The sequence below is a fragment of the Nanorana parkeri genome, unplaced genomic scaffold (genome assembly GCF_000935625.1).
Source record: "Nanorana parkeri isolate BGI_ZX_2015 unplaced genomic scaffold, ASM93562v1 scaffold1055, whole genome shotgun sequence".
In the NCBI taxonomy this organism is placed as follows: domain Eukaryota; kingdom Metazoa; phylum Chordata; class Amphibia; order Anura; family Dicroglossidae; genus Nanorana; species Nanorana parkeri.
The window spans coordinates 189,275-206,129 of record NW_017307323.1 but is presented as its reverse complement, the minus strand read 5'-3'; the positions used below and the strand labels follow the sequence as shown (position 1 = coordinate 206,129).

The following is a 16,855-nucleotide window of genomic DNA, read 5'->3' as shown; positions in this document are numbered from 1 at the left end:
GTGGTGATTATATACCTCCAAAAGAAAGCTCCATCTGTCCCCAAATTTTTTTTACATAAATTGCAAGGCTATAGTCCGGTCATGATGACTGGTGAAATTGTTGACTGACTGGTGAGACACCATCAAATTTTTCAAGATATATATAGATATACATATCTATATATATCTCCCTTTCCCCCCTCCAACCAACTAACCAGTAATGAGAATAGTTGCCAACTATTCTCATAATCGATTAGTTGTTGCAGCCCTAAGTAATTTCCAACCCCTTTCTTTGCAAATCATCTACCATGCATAGCATTGTGCTTCTGATGACCCCCATTTAATGGTTAACTCTGGGAATTCAAAAATAAATAGAACAAAATAACCCTTGGAGTGCACATAACTACTTTCATTCATCTTTAACGGAATCAAAATTGACCTAAATCTCTTCTAAGCACTTTTCAAGTAGACCTGAATTCAAAAAAGTCAAGATCTGTCATTTGACAGAGAACATTTATAAATGTTAGTGTCCAAGCAGTACCCTGAAACACTTTCTGGGTTATTCACAAAAGTGTGAAGAGTTTGGAGAAGGCAGGAGAAGTGAACAATCTAGGACAACATAGCTGATTTAGAAGAATTCTCCAATTCAGCTCACTTTCCAGTTCAGCTTTGTTGTCCTACATTGTTCACTTCTCCGGCCTTCTCCAAACTCTTCACCCTTTTGTGAATAACCCTGTTTGCGAATTTGTTTTAGGAGGAATTCAAGACACAGAGCACTTCCCGATAGCACTTCCTGAGACCATAGGCAACACTGGTGACTAGTGATGAGCTTGGGCGTGTTCGCAAGCGCCTCGTGCCGAGCCCGCCAGGAAGCCGTCAGCGCGCAGGGCCAATCACAGGCACTAAGCCATTTTCCGATCTCTGCAGCTGCGGACCGGGAACATGTCTCAGTGCCTGTGATTGGCGCTGACGGCTTCCTGGCGGGCTCGGCACAAGGCGCTTGCGAACACGCCCGAGCTCATCACTACTGGTGACTAGTACTTTGTCCGCTTTTTTTGTTTAAAAAGGTCACAGCTTTCAGAGTCCAGTTCCTCTTTAGCATAAAACATGGCACTTGGCATACCACAAAGCCTTATCATATAGGGATTTTAGCAACTTTTCACTTTAAAATATGGCTCCTTTAAATTACACCCTAATAAAGTATTTTCCAACAGAATGAGAGGAATTTATCAAAACTGGAGCAGACAATCTGGAGGAGCTGTGCATGGCAACCAATCAGCATCCACCTTTCATTTTCAAACCTTAACTGAACAAACTGAAGAGAGAAGCTGATTGGTTGCCATGGGCAACTGCTCCAGATTTTGTCTGCTACTGTTTTGATAAATTCCCCCCAATGTATTTTATAAATGTATCTGATGAGCATTCCGGTAAGGTTTACCCAGCAGTAGTAAGAATTGATGGTTTATAGTGAGCGGCTAATCTCCGGGGTCGGGCAGTTGTGCGGCACGCTGTAATGGGGTGGATTCAGAGCGTTGGTATAACATGAGTAGAGGAGATTAATCTGTCTGGCTCAGTGTCTGTTTATCTCCAGCAGACAGGAGAAGGGCTGAAGCCACATTAGCCTGCCAGACAGCACAATACAACACAGACGCGCTCACATGACCTCCCTAGCAACATGCAAACTTTGTTCGCGACCTGTTCACACTTGTCTGTGCAGTGACAGGCATTTTACAGTACCACACGGCTATTCAGCTCCGCACACCTATACCCTGTGGCTCCGTGCATTATTTAAATACAGGCCATGCTAAATTTGGGGTCCCTCGAAAGGAACATTAAACATGCGTCATGGAGTTGTATGTGTTTTCAACACGTCTGCACCATAGAAAATCCCTGTTCTTAGTGTTGCTCCTTCCTTTGCATAAAAAGTAAAAAAGGCACACCACACAATGGGGGGAATTCATCAAAACTGGAGCAGACGAAATCTGGAGCAGCTGCAGCCAATCAGGTTCTGGGTTTCATTTTTGAAGCTAAACAGAAACCAATTGGTTGCTATGGGCAACTTCTCCACAAAGCGTCTATTATGGTGTGTGTGTGTGTGTGTGTGTGTGTGTGTGTGTGTGTGTGTGTGTGTGTGTGTGTGTGTGTGTTCCATTTTAGAGCGCACATCTAATGCAGGTCAAACAAATCCCCGACCTCAATTGATTAATACACGTGGCAATTCAGAAGGTGCATTTGGTCTGAATTTCTTTGGACGCAGCATGTGCTACTAAGGGGAATTTGAGCTGTGGGCAAAGCAGGTCAAGCGCAGACTCTTCCCATTGAAACGCATGCGTTTGCATCTAACTAGCACATGAAGCGTTTGAGGGCCGGTGCACAACTAGCCGACACTTTTCTTCTGCGATACAAGATCCTGAGATCTGTCCAGCCCTGATGTAGTCTAATTGTGGGATAAAAATAAAATGACATCTTCCCAGCGAGCGGTAACGGCTCAGAGTTTATGTGGCGAGCAGCTTCGTGGGAGGATGTGCACACGCTAGGTACTAGCAGAGGTCAGCAGAGGAAACGCACAGTAGACTGGATGCGTCTCCCACCGACACAGGACAATGATTCTCTCAGCGTGCAGAGTGATGGCAATGAGCAGGATGTATGTGAGGAACCCTCCAGGAAGAGAAGCGTGCGGAGCTGTAACAAGCAGTGGCAGCCACCACTTGTATAGGTGATGCAAATTGTCACTTAAAGGAAACTGCAGCTTCCAGACTGCATCACATGCGTAATATACATTTATCACCTTCCTCTTAAAGAGGTACTCCGGGCACATTAAAATTGTAACCCTTGCAGTTTGGCTACCCCTGCACTGCAAGGGTAAAGTGCTAATTTTGCTAAAACTAGAGATATACACCCCCAAACTGCGATCCCACCTGCCTCCTGGACCAGTACCTTCAGCCTGCCTCCCCCTCAGCTCCAGCGATGGCATGTCACTGGGCATCCTATAAAACCTGTCTAGGACGTGGGCACATACAGGTCATTGGACCGCCGCAGCGGAGGAGGAGGAGCGAGGCTGAAGGGACCGGTCTAGGAGCAAGCCGGGATCGCGATTCAGGCAAGTACGACTTATTTTAGCTCAAAACAAGGTAAAACGAGCATTTAACCTTTGCAGTGCTGGGGTAGCCCCACTGCAAAAGGTAACAATTTATTTGCCAGAGTCCTTCTTTAAGCTGGCCATACATCATTTGAAAAACTTGTTTTCGGACCATTCGTCTGATCCCCTAATGGCTCTTGTGGCCAAATCGGCAATTGATTAAGACCATATCGAAAAAGCAGGATGGAAAAATTCTCAAATGAAGGAAATTCTAACAGTGAATGTGCTTTTCATTCGGGAGACCCCATTCATTCCAAAATCGAATGTTAAAACCAAACAAAGTTTCAAACGACAACAGACAGATCGCTGATGGCATTATTGAATGTTCTGATGAGTTGTTTTCCCCATACAAAAGTTAATTTTAAAATCTCCCAGTGTATGGTCAGCGGTGAACATGAAAAGGTTGTCAATACACATGCGGACCGGAAGATGCACGGGTGGCATGCAGGACATGCACTCATCTAGCAGAATTCCCTGCCCGGATTTTCCGCCTCTCCATCAATATCACAATCCCATATACTCTTTGGAAGAAAGTAACCGTTTACCCAAAATAATTCTGTGAATTGCGAACGCCGACACAGGCCGGTTCATTCAAAGTCAAATGTAAAAGTGTTGATGGGCCCACTTTGATAGGACAGGTTAAGCTGGCCGCACACTTTTAGAATTTTTCAATATTTCACTCAAAATTGTGTCTTAGGCCCAGTTTACACTCTGGCATTCCGTGAACGAGCGCCAAAAGTGTGCATTGTCACGCATTCACTCAATGAGTCAATAACATGCATCATACATTAATGGCACCCAAAAAAAACACGTGGACGCAAATCAAATGTGTGGTAAAAAAACGGCAGGAAGCTTGCGGCTGAAAATGCTGCATGGGCTTCTTTGCCACGTTTGTCATGTGCACCAGCCGTTTGAAAGGAATGGGCTGACAAGAGGCAACACGTGTGAACCGGGCCTCAGGCTACATTCACACGCTGCAATCTGGGATTCTTATGGTAAGAACCTACCGATTCCTGCGGCAGAAATCGCAGTTGTCCCCCGTCCAGATGCGGCCACTGTACCCACTGGAGTAAGTGACCAGGTGACATGGGCCTCATCCAAGCGATATGGGATAGACTGTCACAGGACACATTTGGACAGGGGGCCCCTGGGATGCCGCAGGACTCAGAGGTTGCAGAATGTGAATGCCGCCTTAGACCTTACCATGATCGAGTCAAGCCCATCAAAATGTCATCCGGACACGCTAATTAAATCTGGAATCCCAGGATGTATTAAACAGGTTTCTGCGCCACTGAGAATGAACCACAGCGCACTTCGCGCAGTGCCATGTGCTGTGCAATAGCAAGCGCTAGCCATGCATTTAGCACAACGCTATGGTGTGAATGGGCCCCAAGTGCTTTTCGAATCATTAATCCAGAATACGAATACAGATCAGGAGATCTGCCGATACTTCTGCTCAGTGACGTAAACACTGAAAGCAGAGACCTCCAGGCGACTCACATGTTCAGAAGGACGTCATGCATGGCTGCCTTCAAATTTCTCTCAGCATGTCTCCCAGTTCTATGTGCAAGTCAGGTGATTCGAGTTCATGTATATATTAGGCAGCTTTCTTTTTTTTCCTGATTCAGCTATACAGGTGTTCACATTGTGCCCAGTTACCTTTGGCCTCTGAAACACACGTATATGGGTGGTGCAGCAATGGCAGGAAACAAGCCAGAGTGTCTGCAGAGACTACAAATGAGCTCTTGGCAGAGGCCTTTGATGGGCCATTTCCTGTTATTTCTAGGGTAAAAAATTACTTCACTCATTATTTTATGAGGCTTCTGCATCACACAGGAACTGGATTCTCTATCAATTTAAACTGCCACAGAGGAACCTTTAGGTGTAATTTTTACTTTAACAAAAGATAGAATTTGCTTACGACACCCGTAAAGCAGAAGTAAAGGTTTTTACAATTGTGCATGCACACTTCCAAAACTGTGTTACGGATTACATTCGGGCCCATTCATACCAATGATACCGATAGTCAAAGAACCTGATACAAATGTAGGTACATAATGACAAACTGAGGCCTCATTCACACCAGACACAGTTGGGGGAATTCTTGAAAACTGGAGCAGACAAAATCTGGAGCAGCTGTGCACGGCAACCAATCAGTTTCTCTTTCATTTTCAAATCTTAACTGAAAAGAGAAGCTGATTGGTTGCCATGCACATCTGCTCCAGTTTTGATAAATTCCCCCGAGTGTGTTTCCGGCGAGATTCAGTCGAGAACGCACTGCATCGCTATGTTGTGGGGCAGGAGGGGGCGCGGCGGTCCATTGAAGTGAATTGCACCTTAGCCACGCCCTCTGGCTGCAATTGGCCGCATGGGAAGAGGAGAGGCACATCAATGCTTGTGATCCGGTCCAAACAAAATAGTGCTTGCAGCATTTGGTTTGGACCGGACCAGTTCAGACTGCAGGCATTGATGTGCCTCGCGTTCCTGTCCAGGCGATCGCATTGCGGTTGGAGGGTGTGGTTACGGTGCCATTCGCTTCAATGGACCACAACGCCCTCTCCTGCCCCACAGCATAGTGAACCGGCCGCATTGTGATGCAGTGCGTTCCGGCCAGAATCAGGCCGGAACGTATTGTGTCTGCTGTGAATGAGGCCCAAGTCTATCAATGTTTTCACCCAAGATTGACACAACAATCACTTTTTTACATTAGAAGCTTTTCCCACTAGAAAATGGGTATTAACATTGATTCAAAATAGACCCCCCTCCCCCAAGAGTGAGACGTGGAAGGTCTACGACCTCTGGGTTCCAGCCTGCAGAGCTGAAGCCAAGAGGTCATAATAAAAAAATCCAAGGTTCGGCACCTTCTAGAAAAGCCATACGGCACAAAGTTTGGCAAGTATGCATGCAGCACTATTTTTTAACTTGCGAATCCAAAGAAAAAAAAGTGAGGACTTCTCACTTCCTGCATTGATGACACATCAATTGAGTACGCTCCCCAATGGAACCACAGAGCGCATTAAAAACATCTAACCCTTTACCGCTCTATCTGAAACCTGATAGACACGCGGTAAAAGTATAAGAAGATTTACAAACTTGCAGACTTATTGATAAGATGTTGCAGAAGAGTCACTTCCGCTGTAAGTTCTCCTTTTACATGGTTTCCATATACGGACATGAATACCTTACCCACGTGACGGCCAATACAAGCTCTTGAGTTGATTAGGAAGTTTAATTTGTAAGATTTTTTTTTTTTAACCAGTTTCTGTTTAAAGTTTGTAGCGAAGTATACATAGAATCTGCCATGGTTACTTATCACGTATACAAGTTGTGTTGTCCTGCTTTGTAGCATCACAAAGTGAAAGTACTTTACACTTCTTTGTCATAGCAAGATATACAGTATACATACACACTATAATACACACTATAATGCACACACAATTTGTGACTTAGGAGGAATGCGAATGAAATCTTCCAATGGGTACACTGGTGCTGGTGACCACTGCCTAGGAGGGAAGTCTCTCTTACTTCCTGTTGTCTAGATCTACAATACAGACACTAAGCGGGGAATTCACAGATCTTTAGATACTCATCCTATAGCCCAAGTGGCCAAAATCCTGTGCCACTATAACCTGCAAAGGTTTAGGGCAATTTCACACCACCTGCGTTCTGCAACCTTGCCCAGCGCAATTCCAACGCAAGAACAGGTCAAGCTGCCTTGTTTTCAATCAGTGCAGTTCACACCACCACACTACAGGGGTGTATGCTAGGACAATGATTCTAGGTTCACACCTAGGCGACTCCTGACCGCGCGGCAATCCGTGCGGTTTTTGCATGATTGCCGCACGGTCGGGAGTCGCCAAGGTGTGAACCGATTGCGATGTGGGTGCCATTATTTTCTAATGGTACGCCAGTGGCGCCGGGCGGATCGCGCTGTTTCCCACCGTGATTATGCCCGTGCAAGTGAACACAATCACAGCTAAAAAAAAGCCACGAGTTGTGTGACAAAAAAAAGGTACTTGTAACTTTTTTAGCGATTGCCACGCAGATTCACCCCATTGAAATCAATGGGGCCGTGTGGCAATCGCTGTGTACGATGGCCCGGGTGTCTTGCAGTGTAGTGCAGGTGCGAACCGAGCCTAAGGCTGAAAGAACCAAAGAAAGTCACTTTGTGGCATTTCAATAAAGTTTTAACAAAAAATTTAAGTGCAATATGCTGTTTGCAGGGCATCACCCCCGCAGCCTTCCGAGAGCACACCAGATGCTTCTGCTGGTGTGAACAGGCCCCAACACAACCAGGTCATGTAACTCAATGGCCCCATCCCCTCCTGACTGTCAATGTAAGTGGACACTTCACCGACTACCCATCCTGCGCATCCTACTGGCCTATCATTATAATGAGCAAACTTACTAGCCAATGGGAATGCATAGGACAAGGCAAGTACCAGGATATTGGTCAACATTACCGTTGTTGATGCTTCCAACAGACGCATGCTCAAGACATAGTCACCTCAATATATGGCATTTAGGAAGACAATGCAAAGAGCAGTACCCTGCATACCCAACCAACTTACTCAGTTACAAGAGCAGACAAAACCTATGCATTGGATGATGCTATCCTGCAGTGGCTGGATAGAACAATAGATCCATTTGTGCGAGCACATACGAGAGAAGACAAAACACATTTGTTCCACACCTTGCTAAGCCATTATCCTGCTTCCACGGCAGAACCTAACAAACAAGGTTTTCTACAGCTAAAGATATGAGGCTTCGTGTAACTGCAAAATGCACCAGTCATGCTGGCAGGCTTAGGAGGCTTTTTCTTTCCTCGTTCAATTTCTACATTTCATCCGAGATAAAACTATTGCTGGTGCTGAACATATCGACCAGCGTGAAGAAAGAGTGGTTCATTTCGTACGAAATGTGTGGAATCTTTGTAGATGGGAAGTTGAGGGTGAAACTGGAGGAACAGGCTCCTCTGGTCTGTCCTGTGCTAGAGGGCAAGTAGAGGAGAAGATCAATACATGATGGCACACATAACAGAAGCGGGAAAGTGAAATGTTATGCAATCATCTGCAAAGTTATAACACCGGGTGATTATGCCCAACATTGATATCTTACTCATGGATTGATTCATTTGGGTTACACACTTGCAGTGAACCAGTGATTTGTCCACTGATAAATGGTTTGCTGATGAGTCCAGCACAGTCAGACAGGGTGGGTATACCGTCCCCAGGAGATGGACTCTAAAATTGCGCCTTCATTTTGGGCTCCTGGCTTTTAAGAGAACCTGTGGATTTGCCCTGCAGAGGCAAATCGCAGGTGGAGACGGGACCCTCGGGAGGCGGGACCCTCGGGAGACGGGAGCCTCGGGAGACGGGACCCTCGGGAGGCGGGACCCTCGGGAGACGGGAGCCTCGGGAGACGGGACCCTCGGGAGGCGGGACCCTCGGGAGACGGGAGCCTCGGGAGACGGGACCCTCGGGAGGCGGGACCCTCGGGAGACGGGAGCCTCGGGAGACGGGACCCTCGGGAGGCGGGACCCTCGGGAGACGGGAGCCTCGGGAGACGGGACCCTCGGGAGGCGGGACCCTCGGGAGACGGGAGCCTCGGGAGACGGGACCCTCGGGAGGCGGGACCCTCGGGAGACGGGAGCCTCGGGAGACGGGACCCTCGGGAGGCGGGACCCTCGGGAGACGGGAGCCTCGGGAGACGGGACCCTCGGGAGGCGGGACCCTCGGGAGACGGGAGCCTCGGGAGACGGGACCCTCGGGAGGCGGGACCCTCGGGAGACGGGAGCCTCGGGAGACGGGACCCTCGGGAGGCGGGACCCTCGGGAGACGGGAGCCTCGGGAGACGGGACCCTCGGGAGGCGGGACCCTCGGGAGACGGGAGCCTCGGGAGACGGGACCCTCGGGAGGCGGGACCCTCGGGAGACGGGAGCCTCGGGAGACGGGACCCTCGGGAGGCGGGACCCTCGGGAGACGGGAGCCTCGGGAGACGGGACCCTCGGGAGGCGGGACCCTCGGGAGACGGGAGCCTCGGGAGACGGGACCCTCGGGAGGCGGGACCCTCGGGAGACGGGAGCCTCGGGAGACGGGACCCTCGGGAGGCGGGACCCTCGGGAGACGGGAGCCTCGGGAGACGGGACCCTCGGGAGGCGGGACCCTCGGGAGACGGGAGCCTCGGGAGACGGGACCCTCGGGAGGCGGGACCCTCGGGAGACGGGAGCCTCGGGAGACGGGACCCTCGGGAGGCGGGACCCTCGGGAGACGGGAGCCTCGGGAGACGGGACCCTCGGGAGGCGGGACCCTCGGGAGACGGGAGCCTCGGGAGACGGGACCCTCGGGAGGCGGGACCCTCGGGAGACGGGAGCCTCGGGAGACGGGACCCTCGGGAGGCGGGACCCTCGGGAGACGGGAGCCTCGGGAGACGGGACCCTCGGGAGGCGGGACCCTCGGGAGACGGGAGCCTCGGGAGACGGGACCCTCGGGAGGCGGGACCCTCGGGAGACGGGAGCCTCGGGAGACGGGACCCTCGGGAGACGGGACCCTCGGGAGATTCTTGTAGTCAGATCTTTAGGAGCATTCAGTTGGCCGACAATCATAAATATTCAGCTTTATGTTGGGTAGTTCAAAGAGTAATAATGCAGAAAGCAGAGTAATCCAGAGCAACCAATCAGGTCAGATAAAAGACAAAATCTGATTGGCAGTGATGGGATAATGAAATGCATGTCTGTGCAGCTACGTATGCTGTCATCTGGATTATAGGGCATGCGTGTAATCACATTGTACAATGTGACGTAGCCCAGGCTCACCAACTATATTGGGTTATTTACAGTTACTGACTACTACACATACTTCACTAAAAAGGTCAGGAGATTCAAAGAATCCAGGAAGTAGTCAGTCCAATGCGGATGCTATCAAGCAGGGGGCACAGACAGCAATACAAAACTGACAGGGGGTTCCACTCAAAGTTTTGGATTTAGATACTTCCCATGTTATGGACTATGAACAAGTCTAGTCATACATTTCCAGAAGTCGTGTCTGTGAAGGTTCTCATTCATCCAGGTCATGGCATATCTGAAAAAATGAAAGCAACTGGATTTTTCTTGAAGACGTTTCGTTGGTCATCTGACTAGCTTTCTCAATTCCGAATGACTGTCATTTTGAATTGATAAAGCTAGCCGGAAGACCAGTCAAGTTGCTTTGTTTTTGGGTTTTGTTTTTTTTGAACAGATATTTCTGTGATGGCTAAAAATGCTTCATGTTGCATGTTCTCATAACACACTTAGGTGTGAACAGGGTCTGTTAAAAACATTTTGCTATGAATTTTGTCTTTGCGAAATTCTGCAAAATACTTGGAAACGGAAGAAGCATAATTGATCCATTAAAGAGATACTGTCACTTCGCCCATGCAGAGGGCACCCACCAACCCCCGTATGCCCACCTTACCAGCACTTAGGTCACACTCACCACCCATTCCTGGGTCAGTGCTTGGGCCTAGCAATTGTATCATAGACTTGGGCACCACATGGGAGCAGGTCACATGCCACCTAGATACCCAGAAATGCCAGGTATTCTACCTTCCCTGTCTGGGTAGGAACAAGGTGCTGTGAGTGCAGGTAAGGTGAGAATATGGGGATTGGGGAATGCCCTTTTGCAGGACACCGTGCCTTTTGCTGGAATGGTACTCCAGCTTCCTCCACACGCCAAAGACATGCTGATAGGTAAACTGGCCCTTGTATGCATTTATGCAACATAGGGACTTTAGACTGTAAGCTCCTTGATGCAGGGACAGATGAGAATGTACAGCATGTAAAATCGCTGCTAAACTGTTTCCACTATAGCAAAGCCTGTAATAAATAACTTCTCAGTGCTGCTGATCTCCTTCAGTCTGCAAGCGCTCCTGATAGTGACAGCAGCAGAACATGCCTGTATAACGACACACTGCGCGCGGAGTGGTGGCGCGCTGCCTTTGCGAGTAGTGTGTCATGTCACTTTCTTCTCGGCATCTCAGCTTGCGAGAGCTCGCTGAGCGTGCCGAGATGAACAATTTCAACTTCAGCCAATCGGCTCGCGCGTATGACCGACGGGATGCGCCGTCTGGCCGGTTGTTACACACGAGCCGATTGGCTGAAGGTGCAGTCAATCTGACTGCACTCAGCTCACACACTGCACGCGAAGCTCCGTGCCGGAGAGCTTTGCTTCGCTCTGCACGGCTTCGCGTGCAGTGTGTCACGGCCTTAACGCACGTCTGCATGGCCGCTTGTTCTCTCAGAGCTTGTTCACACCATCTGCGTTTGAGCTTCCCGTCCCGTTTTTTTTCCAGTGCAGCCTGAATGCAAGACAAGGCAATTTGCCCCGTCGTGGGTGGTGACAGTTCACACCACTGTGTTCTGGTGGTGTGCACTTAAAGCAAAGCATGCAGTACTTTATCCGCACCAGTGAGCCCACATTCACTTGTGACTTGTGGTTCCATTGAGCTCATCACCACTGCCCGGGCATGCTCACAACAGCAGCTGTGCAGTTGAGCGGGCTGTTAATGTATTGCTGGGATTTGTATTCCTCTATAGCTGATGGTACATTGTGCGTTTTTGCGCATTTATACGCGCGTTCTTCCATTGCCCACAGTGGTTTATGAGCTGCCAATCAAAACGTGCGTCTTCATGTACGTGTGTTAAAACGCACATAAAATGTGCATCAGGGCCTGTTCACATGATTTTCAGGTCCAGATCAGGTGCGGATCTGCAGACGCGGTGCTATGTGTTTTTGCCGCGTTCCAGTTAACAAAAAAATTTTTTTGCTGGAGTGGGGCTGTCAGTATGTTAGCTGCAGTGCGTTTTGCGTTTCCGGACCGTTTCCTGACCGGAAAAAATGTGACATGCAGCATTTTTTCTGTCGTAACCTGAACGGACTGCGCACGTGAGAACTGTAGCCCATAAAACACATAGGGATACATTTTTAGTGCAGGAGCGTACGGATCAGGTCAGCACATAAAACGGACGTCGTGTGAACAGGCCCTAAAGCACAACCGCATGCTGTTAACGCATGTACAAACGCGCAAAAACGGTGCCACCTAGGTGTGAACCAGGGCTCAATTTTTGTTCCTCACTATGGTCGAAAATGATTTGATCACAATAACATAAAAACAAGAAAAATCAAAACAAATATTCCAAAAATGAATTTTTCAAACAAAAAAATTCTACTGGTGTATGGCCAGCTTTACTAACGCCCTTGAAGGTATTTTTTTTGAATGGAGGATACATTAAAACGTACGCTAGACACCATTTCCCTCGTCACGGTTCCCCAGCAACAAGGCTTTATGGCCATACATGAGTTAGTAAACAAGCAATAACACTGAAACACCGAAAAAGAAAGACTTGCTTTTTATGTTATTCGAGCGCATTGATGTGTAGTAACCGCATTATCTGCATAACCTAAAACACAGGTCGCTGCGACCTCGGGCAAAGGTGCCAACACCACACAGCTGGTGACTCACTGCCTGACGACCAGAAACATTAATACTTTGAGGAAGTAACATTTAACAAGTGAGAGATTAGCGAATGTGCCGAAAACGACGCGTTTCATGCCATCTGACCAGGTTCCTGTATTTCTACAGCTGCTCATCCTAAAATATACTTCCATGAGTTCATACATTACGGCGCATTGCAACACTAAGAGCGCATGCTGTAGTTCCGCTTTACTTGACTGGACGGAGAGGTAGAAACCAAGAGAACGCCATTGTTTGATATTGCATACGCAAATACTAGATAAAAGACCAGGGCTAGACAAATCTCAGGAGACAGGTCGCCAATGCTCCCTAAAAAACAAATTAGAGCTGGTGCCCAACTTTTGAGGTTTAAGTAGTCAAGTATGTCACCAGCACAACACGAGTGTTCTGGACCGTTTTTGATTGGTTATTGAATTTGTGTTGTGTATTGATCTCACAATAGATCGAACACTTTGTCATGCCTGATGAAGGGACCCTGAGTGGCCCCGAAACGTTGCAATGTGACAAGGGGTGGGTGCACCAATAAAATGATCACTTCTTGAAGATTTAACCACGGTGTGTTGGTGACATACTTTAGTACTTGAATCAGAAGAGGCGCCTTCCGCAGTCACTACAGCACCCACCGCAAGGGACGTACCAGTAAGGATGGTGGTAGGGCTGGGTAGGACTCTCCTGCATTGCAACTTTTGAGGTTTCCTCCAGTTGTTCTCAATGGAGGTGGCTCCTAAAAAAATCCTGTTGGCTCCTGGATTGGCCAGACTAGGTCCTGAATTCCATATTCATTTGTCAAACCTGATATAGATAGACTGACCATCAATGTTTGCCATCAGTGAATTTGATGGAACTTTATTTGTCATAACTCTATCTGGCCATACATTGGTAGAGTCTCACAAGAGAAATATCACCAGAACATTCGATAAAGCCATCAGAGACGATGAACGTCCATAGCTCTGTCAGCTTTTTTTTTACCATCTGGCCTATTGGGGAGTTCACCTGTCACTTCCTGTCCAATAGATACAATAAAAAGTGAGGAGAGGAAATCCTTCCAAAGTGAGAAAAACCCCTGGCGCTCATCAGGGTCACCAGAACTAGTGTCCCCATTGGAAGATTTCCCATCTATTCCTGTTCTGAGGACAATCAAAAATGTGTCATTTTCTTTCCCCTTCAGGCTTAGTGGTTGGCACTTCTGCCTTAGAGCACTGGGGTCCCTGGTTCAAATCACAGTCAGGTCACTATCTACAAGAAGTTTGCATGTTCTCCCTGAGCTTGTGTGGGTTTCCTCCCACACTCCAAACTGGCCCTAGTATGTAGTGCGTGTCCAAACTGGCCCTAGTATGTAGTGCGTGTCCAAACTGGCCCGTACCTACAAGGAACTTAGATTGTAAGCTCCTTGAGGGTAAGGATTCAATTTTGGAATTCATGGTTAAAATTTTCCTTGAATGAATGAAATTCTTCCCATTTCTCCATTTTTTTCATCATTACAGCCCAAAACAAATAAATCCAATTGACTATTAGAAAATCAAACAAAATGTTCCAAAAATGAATGTTTTCTAACCACGTCTAACCAACGTAACTGAAAAGAGACCCCGCACTACAAACACGCAGACATGACAGAACATTTGTAGACTGTCACTCGGGAGTACAATGAATTTCGGATACTCCATGTGTCTGTCTAACATTTCGATTTGTTCTTCTCCTCATTAGTTGTGTTTATTGTTTGAAAGGAAAATGGTTTTAATTGTTCTAAAATCTATTAAAAAGGGACAATATAAAATTGTTATAATTATTTTATAGCGACATTGTAAAATCTAGATTAACGAGTCCTGGAGGCAAAAACCGCACAGGGAAAAATGACTATTTCTTCCAAGGGCGTAATATGAAATCATATTACATACAGCTGTTAGTCACAGTTCCAATACGACTTCACAGACAGCGAGGATCATTATTTACTAAAGGGCGGGGGAGACAAATTATCATGGAATTCAGAAGCCACCCAGTCAAATCCAGGAGCCTGAAGGACTAGTTTTAGTAGCCAACTCCATTGACAGCAACTAGAGGGAATGTCAAAAGGCTTCCTCTCTGTGCCTGCTGCAACTATTAGGCTCCGTTCACACCTAGGCGTTTTAGGTCTCAAAGCTAAGCGTGCCCAAACACTCAAGACAAGGAATCCCATTGATTTCTATGGCCCCTGTTCACACTAGAGCGTTTTGTCGCACAGAGTTTCCCACTGAAGTCTATGGGACCAAAAAAAGTGCTGTCATTTGCCAAAAAAAAAGCTCTTGTACTTTTTCCAGCCACAGGCATTTTCCTGCTTGTGACAAAACACTCAGGTGTGAACAGGGGCCATAGAAATGAGTGCAATTCCTTTTCTTGAGTTTTTTGTCGTGCTTACCTTTGAGCAATGAAATGCCCAGGTGTGAACGGGGACTTAAGGGCCATCGGCGACCTGGCTCCAGGGATTTGTCCAGCCCTGTACTAAAGCAGAGGTGGACAAATCCACATAGAATTCAAGAGCCAGTATATCCAATTCAGGAGCCCAAGATCCATTGACAACTAGAGTAAACCTCAAAAGATAGCAACCAAGTGCAATTTAAGGAGCATTGGCAACCTGCTCCTGGGACTTCTCCAGCCCTGTACTAAAGGAATTAAATGTTATCTTTGTAGGAGTCAATGTTAACTGATCTTAAAGTGACATTAAACTCAGGAATTTAAATCTTAAAAATACATTGGGTACTTTAATGTTTTTTTAAGATTTAACTCCTGAGTTCAGTCACTTTAAGGAGCATCGGCGACCTGGCTCCAGGGATTTGTCCAGCCCTGCACTAAAGCAGAGGTGTACAAAATGAGTTAAATCTTTAAGCACAGGTACTCTGTGGGGGTCACATTGAATTATTCTCCCTGCGCCCCATTCACATCAAAACACTGCTGTCATGTGCAGTGCGTTTTGGTGCAGAAATACACATCAGGTCAACATTTTTCTCCAACACATAAACACAAATAAATAAGCATAAACTCAACTGAAAGGATAAAAATAATATATATATATATATATAGCCAATATTTTTTTCAACCCACAACAAATGAAAACAGCAAGTGAAGACACAACATGTAGGATAAAAATAACTGAAAAACCGCACATCAACATGCATAAAAATGGATGTAAAAGCTATGCACATCAACTCTGTCCCCGCCATTAGTTTTCTATGCTGTACGGTGTGAACGAGCTCTGCAAAGTCACATCATAGTCAGCCTTGGAGCCTTCGGAAACCACGCATCCTAGCGTGTCCCTAGGGTGCAATACACCCACATGGTGCACTCCACCACCACATAAAGCCACATTTGGGGGGTTTCTCAACAGCTGGAAAAGCAATTCCTTGACATGCATTGTGGAGGAGACCAACGTGTGAGTCATTTACATAGAAAACACTTAGACCAAGGCTGAATGTTCTGGTTGCCAGTGCGCCTTAAAATTTACAGATGGCGCCCAACTTTTGAGCTCGTCAATAAAGCAAAAAAAAAAAAAAGTCCTGCTGGCTCCCGATTGGACAGACCGGTTCCTGAACTCCATATTCATCTATCGGGCCCCTGTTTAGACTCTGAATCTATGCAAATACCAACAGAAACCAACCAACATCCATGGAAGGATAAGCGTGAATGATCACCGTGGTTTGCCGTACTCTACCTATCCAGATAAACTCAAAGCAAAGCTACAGGTCAATGGGGGGCGCCAGGAATTAATTCCCCGGAGGGAAGGACACCAGGCGTCCTCAACAAATCTAAAGCCACCGCTCATCACCCAGGAAATCAGGAGCGCTTCGTTTCCAAAAGCTGTCACTCTTGCAAACACAAAGTAACATTGGAAGCCGCCCGGCATTCCTTTAAATCACGAAGCACCCTCCCCCCACCCGCCCAAGCAAGAAAGAAGTGTAGCATGAGCCACCATGGATGGGAAGCCCATAATTATGAGCTCTCCCAGTTCTGTCTAGCCAGGAAAGGCACAGGGACACAAAGATCTGCCTGAGCTGATGTGAGATTGCTGTAATGTTTGCATTACTGGTATGATCACAATGCATTTCCTGATTGCCTAAGGGAGGGAGAGGACATGGGAGCCTGGCTCAATAATGTAGTGGGGTTCCCCATGCTGGTGTATTGCACCCAAGGGACAGCACAGTGATATGACTCATAATTAAACAAAAAGGCACACCCTGTGGGCAGAGCAGGGATACA

The 16,855-nt window shown here is 47.4% G+C and overlaps 1 protein-coding gene across 16 annotated transcripts in view; it reads right to left on the bottom strand.

Moving 5' to 3' along the window:
• Positions 1-16,855, bottom strand: part of ABI1 (abl interactor 1) — a 74,843-nt gene that overhangs the window by 57,474 nt on the left and 514 nt on the right. The window lies entirely within an intron of this gene.